The following is a 15,504-nucleotide window of genomic DNA, read 5'->3' on the forward strand; positions in this document are numbered from 1 at the left end:
AGATAATTAAATATTTATAATTACAATGTACATTTATTAAAATTAATTTAAATATATTTATTAGAAATAAATTTGTAAATATGCATTTACTTTAATAATTAAAATAGCAATAATATTTTAAATGTTAAAGTTAAATAAAGTTTAGTAATAATTACAATATTATTGTTTTTTAAAATAATTATAAATATTCTTAAAATAATTTGATAGATAATTAAATATTTATAATTATAATTTATATTTATTAAAATTAATTTAAATATATTTATTAGAAATATATTTGAAAATATTACGGTAATCATGGAACAAAATAAATTAAAATTTAATAAATATTTATTTTCATAAAAGAATTAATTAACAAGATTAGAAATTTATAAAAATTTAATTTAAGATAGATTTGCATTACAATTTATTTTTTTTAAAATGATTAAAAATAATAAAAATATATGAAATTAATTTATAAAAAAATATAATAAAAATCTAAATATTATATTAATTTATCATTATCACTGTTCAAAAATTATACATTATCACACCTTTGAGGAGGGATATTTAATCACACAAATAACATAAATAGTGAGGGCTTTCAATCATAATCAAGGGCCTCCATGTTAAATTAAAAATGAACCAAACATGAGATAAATGATGATTATTTAATAATCATTTCATTATCATGGCTACCAAACATAGCCTATAAGTGTTTTTTTTCCCACTTTAAATCAAAGTTCCACACCATTTACAGGTTTCAATTTTTTCCTTAAATATTAAAATAACAATCAAAATATAGTATGAATAAATTAATAATATATAGTATAAATTCTAAATGATATATTGTTATTATTATTAAATAGAATAAATAGTGAAACGAAATATTATGTAATAAAATCCGGGGTGGCATCGAATTTTCCCTAAACTCCCTTTGTACGAGTTGGAATTAAATTGTAATTTTTAAAACCATATTGAATCAATTTTACATTTTTTTACTTGTAATATGCGCCACATAATTTTTGCCTTCCTCTCTAGCATAAATAATTGAGTACGTCTTTTGTGAGATGATTTCATGAATCTTTATCGGTGAGACGAGTCAACTCTACCAATATTCACAATAAAAAATAATAATTTTAAGTATAAAAAGTAATACTTTTTCATGGATGACCCAAATAAGATATCTATATCACAAAATACGGTCCACAAGATCGTCTCATACAAGTTTTGCCTAAATAATTTTGCTTCTTTGGGTAAACTAATAAACCCTTTCGTCAAAGCCTAAACAGAAGCGTGGTGTTGAGACAAAGAGCATAACAAGCCATACATTTGTTATATTTGGATGAGTGGATTTGAGACGATTCAATATTAAATTCGATACGACGATTGGCTCATATTTGAAGTAAAATGATTTGAAATCTTTTTTAACACTCTAAGCTAGTCATTTTAAATCAATTAAAGATTTGAATCATATTACAAATTCAAATCCCTCTGTTCCAATTTCAAGAAATTATGAGAATATACATTTTTTTAAGAAATTAATTAAATATATTTATTGATATCCCGAGTGTTCCAATTACAAACTTAAGCCTAATAAGAGCCCATATCCAAAAAAATGGGTTCGGGTCCATAAACAGGCGGCGAGGCGAGATCGTTCAACTGGGTAGTGGGGAGCCAGGGTGTGGAGCTTGCACAACAGGGAGGTGTGGGTCAAGTAGCTGGAAGTGTGTAGACAAGGAAGACAACAAAGATAAAGCTCGTCCCTATCTGTTATATTTATAGCCAGTCTATAATTTGAGTATTAAGAGGGGCTGTGTCGAGACAAACTCTAGATCCCTTGCCAACACTCTATAGTGCGCTGTGTCGGGACAAAAATTGTCTGGACTTGCAACTATTTATTTTCAAAACAACACGATACAGGTTTGCACAGGCCAACAAATTAAAAATATATGCAACATATTTGGGTCGAGTTGATTTTAATTGATCACCAAACCCGTGCATGTAGAAAACTCTAAATAATTTCACCATATTTTAATTTAATTATTATCATCGAGTCATTCCTCCTTCAACCACCGGATCCATGAATAAAAGCAAGGGCATCCCAGTCACACACGCTATCACGGTGTATAAAGCTCCACTCTGCCCACACGCTGCACCAAAATTTTAAATTATGAGTAGTTTCTTATTAGACGGATCGACACGGGGTAAAAATTAATTTTTTTATGAGTCAAATCGAGTGGATAGATCCGTTTTACAACTTGATCCTTGGTCAACAATCCCCGCAATTCGCCCGAAAGTAACACACGGGCACCAGCACGTAACACAACCTGATTTTGATCATTAAATTAAATCAAAACCAACAAATTATTTTTCAAAAAAAAAAAACGAAAGAATTAAGAGAATCCTAGCTATTTGGTAGGTATATATAAAATGAACCATATTACTTACAGTTTTCAACATCTGAGAAGCAATCGAACAGGCCTGTAGACCAGGGAATTGAGGTTTAGGAGGCCGGGGCTGGCGGTCCGTTTCGGAGTAAAAGGAACTTATTGAACTCCCTTTCGCCGTGGTATCCGCTGATGCGGCGCCGTCCGAGAATTTCTGGAACTCGCTTGAGTTTGAAGAATACATAATTAATGGGATCGATCAAAATTATTGCTAGGCAGGCAACTAATAATGGTCTGTAAGTGGATAAGAATTTTAGCCCTCAGATTTATGATTATATGTAATAAGTAAATATGTGTTTATTGATATGATCTTAAACTACGAAAAGGGAGTGATTCTAAGTTCTAAAGATCAACACTTGCGCGTGTGATGACCGCAGAATTGAATTTGATTGCGAGAGCTGGGAAAATTTCTCTTCAGCTGGGGCACGCTTTAGTGCCAGGAATTTTCAAGGAATAACTTCTTCATATCCTAAATCTAATAATAATAACAAAATAGTTTTTTTTTTTTAAAAAAAAATAATAACAAAACAGAGTCGATAAAGGTCTTCGCGTCTCATATTGATATTTTGGTCATTTTTCAAACATTGTTTGCAAAATTTGGAGTCATTATGACATGGTGATATTTTAGAATTTAATTCTGGAAGGTACAAGTATGATATATTTTGTATCACATTCATTAAACTTTCATTTTATACTTGTATAATGCTTATCATGTCATAAAACTTGTTTTTTTATGAAATAATATTATGGATTTTTAATTATCATGGAAATTAATATTATTTTCATAAAAATGATATTTTTCATGAGATAAGTTGAGTATGATACTATCTCACATAATTGAGTCGTGAGACAGGTTTAAAAAAAATTTCTTTCATGTCTTATTATAATAAAGCTTGACAAAATGAAGTAGCTAATTAATTGTCTCTCTTAAAAATCAGAATCACATTTATTTTCCAAAAAAATGTGTAAGACCCTAAGGTAATTGGGAAGAGATGCATTGGGCCGACAGAAAGTGTTCATCCATGGCAACTTAAGTAGTCCAAAAAATTAAATAAACAACATATAGAAAATAAATTAAAGTTGTGCTTAACTTGTGCTTAACATACTCGAGAGAATATTTTATTTATGAGTAGGTCTCTTGTGAGATGGTCTCACGAATTTTTATCTGTGAGACGGGTCAACCCTACCGATATTCACAATAAAAAGTAATACTATTAGCATAAAAAGTAATACTTTTTCATGGATAACCCAAATAAGATATCCGTATCACAAAATACGACCCGTGACACCGTCTCACACAAGTTCTTGTCTTTATTTTATATAATAAAACTTCTACCTATTTAAATGAATCATAAAAAAATTCGAGAGAATGCTTAATTTATACAAATATCGATTGTTTCATAGATGGTCCTTAAAAGATACTTGCAGAAAATATTTTTTGTCTCATTTTAACTTCTTTAGAAGGAAGAAAATATTGGGGTAAACACGGCAGTTAACAAACACCATATGTTAAATTATGTATTTTTAGTAAATAATTATTTGATCGAGAGCTGACACGATTGGTTCGTTTGCCAATCCAAGATATTACTAATATCTGTCCTTTAGATATTTTAGGATATTTATAACATATCCTTCTGGCCAAAGACAGAACGAGGCTGTAGAATCTGTTGTACAGGTATGCATCTGAATAAGCACAAAAAAAATTTGTGAGACGGTCTGAAAAATGAATTTTGTGATACAAATATTCTGTTTGGGTTGTTCATTAAAAAATAATACTTTTATACCTTAAATTTTCGCTTTTTTTTTCACTATTTTTTTTTATTTATTTATTTCTATCGAGAGTTGGTTTTCGCTTCAAGACCCACCAAAATTTAATGTTTTCCGGTTTGGCACATTAAAAAAATTATTGTCGTTTAGGCCCACAAATAAATGAGTGGTCCAGCCTACCACCGAGCGGTCCCCTAAAACAAATTTTTGCGCGGGTTGTACATCTTCAGTACGACCCACAGGCAGCTTCGCTTCGTACTTAATAGATTGGGGGATATTTTTTAAAAAATATATAATTAATTTTTTGTTCAAAATGTTTATTTGGTCCGGCGATTAACATAAATTACCACCTTTCTCATTTCCGATATTTAAATCTCATAGGGTAGGAGTTCTCTATAACAAAAATGCAATTTGGCCGGCATAAAAAGCTTGGGATGAGATCTCGAGTACGATATTCGATTATAACAATCTCATCGTGATTTGTTTGTTGAGCATGTTTATTGTGAAACGGTCTCACGAATATTTATCTGTGAAATAATCAACCATATCGATATTCACAATAAAAAATAAAAATTTTTCATTGACGACCAAAATAAGAGATCTGTCTCATAAAATACGACCGGTGAGACCGTCTCACACAAGTTTTTGTTTTGCTTGTTAATTTTTACTTGCATTTTTTTATTTCACATAAATCACACATTCTTTACTCAAAAAGGGAAATCAATTTAATTTACATTTTGGCCAAACCTTAATTTTTGGAATGAAGGAAAAATGGAATTTTGTGGGATTTGGATTTGAAAATAATATTTTTAGTGTGTGGAATTATGTGAATTCGAAATTGAATTGATATTAGATGAAATTGTATAATATTTGACTTCACTAAATGAAATTCTTAAAATTTGAAGATATTTCACGATATTTTTTGGGATTTGAGGTATAGAATAAAAAAAAAAATTAATGTTATTTTTGTATATTTAGCTCAAAAGTTTTATATCCTTTTTTTCAAATTCACTATAATATGATGTTCCTGAAACAATGTACATTAAATTCACATTATTTATTTTTATTATCAGTTTTAATTATTATTATTGCAAATTTATGTAAAATTCATATAAAATAATTTTATACTTAAAATTTCTGTAAGTTATTGAAAACTTTATTTTAATTTTAAGAGTTTAATTTATTTTAGCCCAAATCTCATGTTGAACTTTTTTTATTTAATTCTTAAAAATTATTTAATAACAATATGGTTTTTTCTTGTTATTTTTCAAAAATTATTAATCAATATATAAATATTTACTGAATATTATTAATAAGAGATATATGTAAAAAATAAATGATATATAATATTTTTTAACGTTAAAAAATATTATTTTAACTCGAATTCATCCAAATCGAATTCTAATTCCAAAATCAAAAAGAAAAAAGTTCCCCAGTTAAATTTTCCTTCAAAAAGTGAAATAATTAAAGACTCAACTCTTTGCTTTCTCTTTAAAAAAAACGAGTAGATCTTTCGTGAGACGGTCTCACGAATCTTTATCTGTAAGACGGATCAATCTTATCGATATTCACAATAAAAAATAATACTCTTAGTATAAAAAGTAATATTTTTTCATGGATGACCCAAATAAGAGATATGTCTCACAAAATACGACCCGTGAAACCGTCTCACACAAGTTTTCAATCCACTTTCTTAACACCACTAGTATAGTTAAAATTCTTCTCTTAACCTTAAACATAGATCTTACTTGTCGCGAATCTCCAAATAATTATGAAGGTAATATTTAGATATGTTTCTCCTTTTTCGAAAAATCTTTAGATGAAAATTTGTTTGTATAGGTTAAATCGGTCAATTATACATTTCAGGAAGACATAATTTAAGATATATATCATTAAATTACAACAAAAGACAATACAATCTTAAGAAATAATGATATAAAAATAAGCCAAGTTTCGAAGTGTTATTTCACCTTTTATGTTTCAAAAAAAGAATGAAAAATACTATGAAACTCAGGAACACCATCACTAGCGAAAGCTGAGAAATGGGAACTTTCTTAATCCTCTTCCCCGATGAGCATCATCAACAAATTCAATCCACCAACGATAATAATTCCATTTCCAAGAAAAAAGCCATCAATTTCAATCTCTTTCCTCCATCCTTTTCGCTCCCATCATCCCTTAAAAGCACCAAGTCAGCAAATCTACTGTACAAACCGCAGTATGCAATCTCCATCTGCGCTCTGCTTATGTTCACAATCCTCCTCCTTTTCACCATTTCCACCCTGCCTTCCACCACCACAACTACCGCCACACGGGACTACCACCAACCCAGAAGGCAGTAGAACGGGTTTTCTTCTTCGGGACGGAATTCATCAACGCACGCATTGCAGGGGATGGGCACTTTGTACAGAAGAGGCACGCGAGCTATGCACGACCTCATTGTCGCGCATGCAGTTGAGTCTCTCACTTCACATGAGTTCAGATTGTTCCTCAGGTTGCTGCAAAGGTCTGGTACTACTTCCAAATCGGATCTACTGTTCGTTTTCCCATCAAAATCATCCGTTTTCGATCGCGCAATTCGAGAAGAAAACGACTACTTCATGAAACTTGTGGATCAGTACAATACTAATACCACGCTATCAAACAATTACAGCTCTTCTTTTTCGAGTTTTAAACCGACCCATTTCGTGAAAAAGATAGATATATCGAAGCATACAGGGGAGCCCATCTGGGGACGAAGGACCCGCAGCAATCTCAGCGAGGTGGACAGCGCTGAGTCCAGGAGACTGAGTTACGGGTCGGTTGTTGGCTTCGATGTGGAGGAGCTTGATCCGGAGAACACGTTATCCGGCTTCTTGGATCACATTCCTATGAGCTTAAGAAGATGGGCTTGCTACCCGATGATACTCGGTCGACTCAGAAGAAATTTCAAGCATGTCACATTAGTGGACATGAAAGAAGTGCTGTTGCTCGACGACCCATTCGACAAAATTCGAGGCACGTCTATGGATTCAGTTCTGGTAATCACGCAATCAAGCAACGAGAAGCACGGGAGAAGGAATTTAAACACAGCCCAAAAACTGGTGACTCCGACAATCATTATCGGGGGAAACAGAGGAGTCCGGAGACTCTCCGACCTGATGTTGACGGGAATTGTGAGGACATCGATTCAAAAGAAAAGGAGAAACTCGGAGACCGAGTCGGCACTGTTCAATCAACTCGTGGGGAATCCTTTCGTCTTACAGAAGGTGAAGCTGATAGCGTCGACTGAGTCAATACCCGAGTGATTTCCAAGGCAAATCATGGCATGGTGAAGCGTCGTGGCAACGTTGATGTGGATGTTAATTATATTTTAAATGAAGCTTATTTGTTCGTTTCAGGTAGAGTCCACGGTTTATAGCGATTGTCATGCCTATGTGGACACATGAACACCATTCAAGTTTTTTATTTTTTTTATTTATAATTTTATAGAATGTTGTAGAATCTTGTTCATAACTGCAGTTGAATAAAGTGGCATAGCCCATTTTTTAATGTTTTTCTATTCCTTTCGTAATTGTATTGAGATTTTTATATTATTATGTAAAAAATTCACGTTGACAAAACAATCGAAATTTGATATTTAAGCTTTTATATGATATTTAAGCTATTGTATGATTTAAAATATATGAATTGTATCGTTATTATCAATTATAATTTTTGGTAAAACGACAAACGTACGATCTTACAAAATGAATTTTGTTCTGAAAAATGGAATCCAGCATATTAATTGACGATTTATTTCTTATGACGAAGAAGTTTAAGGCATTTTGCGGTTTGTGTTGGCACTCAACGAAAGAGAAAATGGAATCTAGATAATTAAAATAACTATTTTCTCTTGAAATGGTTTAAGACATTTGGCAGTTGGTGGCTATGGCTAATTAATCGACAATATAATAATTAATACATCCATATCTTATTTTTACTCCAGATTTTTGTAATATATCGTACCATCGAGTATCTGTCATTCTCATTTGATTATTATTATTGATTTATTGGGCCAACACATTCCTCAAAATTTATATGTAATATTTAAATACTTAGAAATCACAAAACAGAGATAAATATTGATGGAGACTTGAGAGTGAGCAGTCATTTGTGAAATGTGAGGCAACCACGCCCATTGATCGAGCCCACGTATTTAAAGCCCTTCTCACACTCGCTTTCGTAAAAGGCCAACTGGCCGGATTGAATATTTTTCGTATACGAAAATGTTAAGAATACATCGAGGGTATATGGTAAAAATATGTGTGAACAGTTTTACAGATCGTATGTTTTGAGACAGATCTTTATTTGGGTCATCCATAGAAAAATATTAATTTTTATGTTAAGAGTATTACTTTTTATTATAAATATTGGTAGGGTTGACTCGTCTCACAGATAAATATTCGTGAAATCGTCTCACAATGATACATACTCAGGGTATATATACATTTTTTTAAAAAATATTTAAATGTGGTTATATATGAAACTAATGTAACATTTGGATGGAGGATTTATGTTGAAGGGAAAAGATTTGATTTGAAAATTTTTGAATAATGAATTTCAAATGAAAATATGTAGGTGTATTTAAAATTTATTACTAGTTACTATTATTATTGAAGGTGTTTAACTTGATATAAAGCAGATTTGAATTTTTTTTTATATCTGCAGAATTTGAGAAATTAGAATATATCACTTCAAATGTACCCATTAAAAAACAATCAGAGTTCGTTACAAATGATTGTATGATTATAACAAAAAAAAAAAAAATTAAAATAGATAGGGCTTGTCAATTGTCATGCCTTGAGACCAATATGTGTGATACATGTCGTTTAACAATCACAAAAATAGTAAAATAACAAATCATTGTAGTACAATATAAACGAAAAACCAAACTATTTCATAAATAAATTGTCTTTACAACAAAAATTCCTAAAAATAAAATAAAATTGTGAAAGCGTGTTACGACTTGAAAAATCAGATAACTATACTGGAATTAAATTGAGTGCAAAAGTCTCGAGTTATTCTTTATCACTAGCCTAGATCACATTTTTCTCATCCTCCTCTACTTGTTTTTCGTTCTTATATGAGAAAATAGAGTAAATGTGAGTGCTTGAGAAAACACCCAGCAAGCGGGGATCATCGGTGCATCATATATACAATTACATAATTTTCGAATATCAAGAATACCAAGACAAGGCATATGACAACATATAACAAATATATAACACTTGATATTTCATGACTTACTGATCAGTCTTCAATTCTTAATCCTCTAAGGTGCAAGGCAACGATTTTCTTCCTACCGTATATGCGCCATATAACGGTTTTATACTCATTGTGTAGGTGGTTATATAACGGTTTCATACATGTATCAGTTTTATACTCAGCTCATAGAGGCAATATAACGGTTTTATACTCACTGTGTAGGGATCATATAATGATTTTATACCTATCATATAGGTGATATATATGAGTTTTATAACCACCGTGTAGAGGTCGTATCATATTTCAATAATTTTTCTCCATATTAAACGTAAATCATAACAGTACTTGGAAGTCTTTCTTATGTAAAACATACAACAAATACGTATGCATAATCGAATCTATCAAAACATATACATATATTTATATTAAAAAAACATAAGTCTATTTACCAAAAAAATGTGCAAAACTTTATATATAAGCTCACTTAAAGATTATTCATAAGAAAACGTAAAGAACAAGGGTGATTCTCGAAATTGCTCTCTCTTGCTCGAAATCTTGAGCTTTTTTGAGATATTTTGCAGCATTCTACCTAAGCACCTCTAGCCTTAATCTCGAAGACATGGAGTGAAGTGGTGTACATTTTCAAATGGCAAGATATCCTATTTATAGGTATAGAGGATGATGAGATAGACACATCATTTTCATCTTTAAATTTCGAAAATCAGGATGCAGAGTTTTTATTTATTTTTATCTCGATAGATGACTATTACGATTTGCTTATCTTTTTATTTTGTTATCTTGAAATATACATTTTGATAAAAGTTCATCAATTTCGAAATTCATTCATCTATCTAATTTAACTTTCAAATTCTTGGGCACAATCTAATACAACTCAAAATTTTATCCCGTACAAATTCTCAATATTTAAAATAAAAGATAAAATTTGAGGGCTTTACATCCTCTCTACTTGTTGGAAATTTTCTTATCCAAATTTGAGTTGACTTGGTCTTCGAAGAGGTGAGGATGTTGCTTACTCATTTTCTCTTCCATTTCTTAGGTGACTTTTTTTTCAGTGTGATTGGACCATTGGACCTTGATATATGGAATAGTTCGCCGCCTTAGTACTTGGTTCTTTGTATCCACAATCTAAATAAGAACTTCTTGGTACTTCAATTCCTCGTTTGAATGTCCTTTGATCTAGAGTGGTCCGGTTTTTAGAATATGACTTGGGTCTAGAATATATTTCCGTAGCTATGAGACGTGGAAAACATTGTCAATCCTAGACATGTTTAGTGGTAGTGTCAGTCTTTATGTCAATGTTCCCATTTTCTCAAGAATCTCGCAAAAGGTCCTACATATCGAAGGTTCGATTTCCCATCCTTACTAAATCGAATAAATCATTTCATTGGCGAGATTCTTACACAGGCCTTTTTGCCAACTTCGTATTCCACTGGTCTCATTTTTAGATCGTCCTAGCTCTTCTGCTGATCTTGAGCATATTAGAATTTTTCCTTAATTATAGCTACTTTTTCCACTGTCACCTGTGTAAGTTCGCTCCAGTGATAGCCTTTTCCCCTAACTTGTCCCAGTATAGTGGTAATTGTACACATTTGCCCAAACAGAGCCTCTTATGGCATCATTCTAATACTATTGTGGTAACTATCGTTATAAGCGAACTCTACTAAATATACACGTTCAGTCAAAATTATACTGAAGTATAGGGTGCAGGCCTTTCAAGGTTTGGATCGTTATCTTTGTTTGACTATCAGTCTGAGGGTGACAAGTTGTACTAAGAGTAACTTTAATATCCATAGCTTATTGGAAGTTTTTCCAAATCAAGTTACAAATCTCGGATCTCTATACGACGGGATATTAGCCGGAACTTCATGTAACCACACAATGTTGTCCATGTACATGACATCTAGCTTATCATATTATAGTTTATGCGAACAAGTGGAAAGGGTGTAAGATTTTTGTAAGTCTATTTACGAATACTCATATTTCATCATAAATTTTTCTTGAATTGAGCAAACTAATTACAAAATCCATGAAAATATGCTCTCACTTTCATTATGGGTTTTCTAGATATTGGAGTTGTGGGGTCCGTGCTCCTGATTAATGTTTAATGACCAAACAACCAGGATTTATTAATGCAAACAGCGAAAGCGATTAAAAATTTTCCTTTTGGGCCAATAGAAATCTCGGCATTACCTCTCCGTAAGTAGGACATCCCAAAAATTTCCAAACAACATTTATATACTCGAAATAAAGTCATAACATCAATTCACAAACCTATAGCCGCACTGGCCAGTACTAGCATATACAGAGCTGACAAGGCTCGCTCACACAACAACAATCCAAAATATCATAAAAATAACAGTACAGCTACACAGGGCATTCCCTGGCAAAAGTATGACTCCATAATATAATATCTGGGAACTCTCAATCACAATCCAACTACTGGGCACCGCTACCTGACGCTCCACCAGATGCGTCAAATCCTCCTGGATAACATGCTATGACATCAAAAACAACCACAACATAAAAAGAAACGAGGGGTCGGGCCCCAGTACGACGAATCAGTAATATTACGACAAATATAACTGACATGAAATAACATCAAGTAAAATGCGATGCAATGCAATGTAGTGCAATGCGTGAAATGTAACAATCGATAACGGATACCAAACGGAGTCCAAATGAATCGCATCAACAACAGTAACAGTGGCCACCCGTGCCAGGAACGTAGCAACGCAACATCAAGTCGCCACTCATCCATGCACGTAGCATCGAGGGTACAGGAGCTACCCGCTCAGCCCTCATGCAAGTTATCAGGAGTGCTAATCCTACCCACCCCCTCCATCGATGACGCAACAACTCGATAGATCAATATCAATATCAATAGCAATCAAAAGAGTCAAGGCTCGAAATGCTATGCACTAATAATATCAACTCAAATAAATGCATGAATGCAATCTCGTATTCACAGAAACGCATAAGGCACGCCACAACTTATTACAAAGTACTTAACGTCATTTCACATTATATAGACGTCATAATAAAACAGTTCATGCGTACCTCAACTGACTTCAATTTACCACAAAATATCTTAAATATTTCCCGAAAACTCCAATCATGTGGCAAATAATACATTTCATATCAAGTTCCATTTATTTTTCCAATATTCACTAATTTAGCCTAAAATTCCAAAAATCCTTAATTTAGGCTTTACAATTTCTAAAATTAATATAAGACAATTCTATAGCATCTAAACATCTAATTGAGCAAACTAATTACAAAATCCATGAAAATACGCTCTCACTTTCATTATGGGTTTTCTAGATATTGGAGTTGTGGGGCCCGTGCTCCTGATTAATGTTTAATGACCAAACAACCAGGATTTATTAATGCAAACAGCGAAAGCGATTAAAAATTTTCCTTTTGGGTCAATAGAAATTTCGGCATGACCTCTCCGTAAGTAGGACATCCCAAAAATTTCCAAACAACACAAACAACATTTATATACTCGAAATAAAGTCATAACATCAATTCACAACCCTATACCCGCACTGGCCAGGACTAGCATATACAGAGCTGACAAGGCTCGCTCACACAGCAACAATCCAAAATATCATAAAAATAACAGTACAGCTACACAGGGCATTCCCTGGCAAAAGTATGACTCCATAATATAATATCTGGGAACTCTCAATCACAATCCAACTACTGGGCACCGCTACCTGACGCTCCACCAGATGCGTCAAATCCTCCTGGATAACCTGCTATGACATCAAAAACAACCACAACATAAAAAGAAACGAGGGGTCGGGCCCCAGTACGACGAACCAGTAATATTACGACAAATATAACTGACATGAAATAACATCAAGTAAATGCGATGCAATGCAATGTAGTGCAATGCGTGAAATGTAACAATCGATAACGGATACCAAACGGAGTCCAAATGAATCGCATCAACAACAGTAACAGTGGCCACCCGTGCCAGGAACGTAGCAACGCAACATCAAGTCGCCACTCATCCATGCACGTAGCATCGAGGGTACAGGAGCTACCCGCTCAGCCCTCATGCAAGTCATCAGGAGTGCTAATCCTACCCACCCCCTCCATCGATGACGCAACAACTCGATAGATCAATATCAATATCAATAGCAATCAAAAGAGTCAAGGCTTCGAAATGCTATGCACTAATAATATCAACTCAAATAAATGCATGAATGCAATCTCGTATTCACAGAAGCACATAAGGCACGCCACAACTTATTACAAAGTACTTAACGTCATTTCACATCATATAGACGTCATAATAAAACAGTTCAATGCGTACCTCAACTGACTTTAATTTACCACAAAATATCTTAAATATTTCCCGAAAACTCCAATCATGTGGCAAATAATACATTTCATTCAAGTTCCATTTATTTTTCCAATATTCACTAATTTAGCCTAAAATTCCAAAAATCCTTAATTTAGGCTTTACAATTTCTAAAATTAATATAAGACAATTCTATAGCATCTAAACATCTAATTGTTGAACACTAAAATTCGAAAACCCAATTACATAAATCTGAATTTTCGAAATTATGCCCAATTAAATTCTGAAATTTTGTTAATACCTCCAATTTGCTTCGATATAGCACCTACAATCAATAACACAATATATATTAATTGTTGGAACTTAAATAAATCAAAATACCCAAAATTCGAAACCCTAAAATCTGAATTTTTACCTCAAACACTTCAAATTTCGAGTACAACTATACAGTCAGTTGTCCAAGCTCGAAATAACACGAAATCAATGCAAAAGAGAAAAATTCGAACGAGCCAAGGTTCACGGGTTCGAACGAGATCGCGATAAAACCTTGCAAAATAGGTATCAGTGGATAGCTCTCGTCACGGGCTTTCCGAATATATATTTACTGTAATTTTTTGATCACCGGTGTGACCACAATCGAGGAACGAAGCTTCGAATTGTAGAAGAAAGAAATACGAAACTTGCGACAGAAACTTACAAGAAGAGAGAGAAGGGAAATGATGATTATCATTTCTTTTTCTTTTTTTTATTTTAACTTAATAATGGGCCGGGCCTTGGCTTAAACTTGGGCTGGGCTCTCACAGGAGTATTCCTCTGGTCCGTTGTTGTTCAGCTTCGACTTGCTGACAGACTTGACATTTAGAGATGAATTATGATACATCCTTATTCATTCTGCTCCACAAGAATTTTTCTTTAGATCTCTACACATATTTGTACCATTAAGGTCGACTGAAAATTTCTACTTATGTGCTTCAAACATTACTTCTTGTCGAATGTTATCAATATCTGGTATGTACAATCATTCGTTTATCCACAAAACTCCACTATCAGCAATATGAAGATATGGAGACATTCCTTCTTTAACTTGTTCTTTAAGTTTTGTCAAATTGAGATCTCGATTCTTTCTTAAGTTAATACTTTCTTGAATGCACGATTGTAATGATAACGAGGTTATAATCTTCTTACCCATGTTTTTTCGAAATAAAAAGTCAGATACCTTCCTTGTTCTCCTTCCTGGATGGTAGCTTATCAATAAGTCATAATCTTTTAATAATTCAAGCAATCCTCTATGTCTCATGTTCAATTATTTATGCATGAAATAGTACTATGATGCTCCTTCAAGATCTCACACTTAGCGTCGGAAAAAAGGTCATGCCTACAAAATTTTAAGGCAAAAACCAATGCGGCTAACTCGAGATTGAAAGTTGGGTAGTTTTGCTCGTACGGTTCAATTGTCTTGATGCATAAGCAATTATTCTTCTTTCTAGCTTGAGCGTTCATCTCAGACCTTCCTTTGGCTCATTGTTGTAAGTGGAAAAATCCTTGCATTCATGAGGCGGCATTAGGACTGGTGTAGTTGTAATTTACTTTTTCAAGATTTCAAATCTTTTCTCACAATCTTCGATCGAGTTAAATTTAGAGTTCTTTCGTCTGAATTTTGTAAGCACTGTGACTATCGAAGAAAAACCTTCGATGAATTTCATAATAGTCTGCTAATCCTAAGAAGTTTCGAATTTTTGTCACCGTCCT

The 15,504-nt window shown here is 32.9% G+C and overlaps 2 long non-coding RNA genes and 1 pseudogene across 4 annotated transcripts; 1 reads left to right on the top strand and 2 right to left on the bottom strand.

Annotated features, from left to right (window-relative positions):
- Positions 1–1,661: 1,661 nt before the first annotated feature.
- On the bottom strand, positions 1,662–2,865 carry LOC142556582 (uncharacterized). 3 transcript variants are annotated; one of them, XR_012822656.1, is made up of 4 exons: positions 2,802–2,865; positions 2,431–2,663; positions 2,238–2,309; positions 1,733–2,132 (listed from the first exon to the last, which is right to left on the bottom strand). It is a non-coding gene; the product is annotated as an uncharacterized LOC142556582 (long non-coding RNA). The 3 variants fall into 3 exon arrangements; XR_012822657.1 differs by lacking the exon at positions 2,802–2,865 and having other exon boundaries at positions 1,662–2,132; positions 2,241–2,309; positions 2,431–2,795; XR_012822655.1 differs by lacking the exon at positions 2,802–2,865 and having other exon boundaries at positions 1,664–2,132; positions 2,431–2,795.
- Positions 2,866–6,122: 3,257 nt separating this feature from the next.
- On the top strand, positions 6,123–7,733 carry LOC142555332 (uncharacterized; annotated as a pseudogene).
- Positions 7,734–12,844: 5,111 nt separating this feature from the next.
- Positions 12,845–14,452, bottom strand: LOC142556583 (uncharacterized). The gene is made up of 3 exons (XR_012822658.1): positions 14,171–14,452; positions 13,768–14,080; positions 12,845–13,201 (listed from the first exon to the last, which is right to left on the bottom strand). It is a non-coding gene; the product is annotated as an uncharacterized LOC142556583 (long non-coding RNA).
- Between the last annotated feature and the right edge of the window lie 1,052 nt (positions 14,453–15,504).

The sequence above is a fragment of the Primulina tabacum genome, chromosome 9, assembly GCF_025594145.1.
Source record: "Primulina tabacum isolate GXHZ01 chromosome 9, ASM2559414v2, whole genome shotgun sequence".
Lineage (NCBI taxonomy): Eukaryota > Viridiplantae > Streptophyta > Magnoliopsida > Lamiales > Gesneriaceae > Primulina > Primulina tabacum.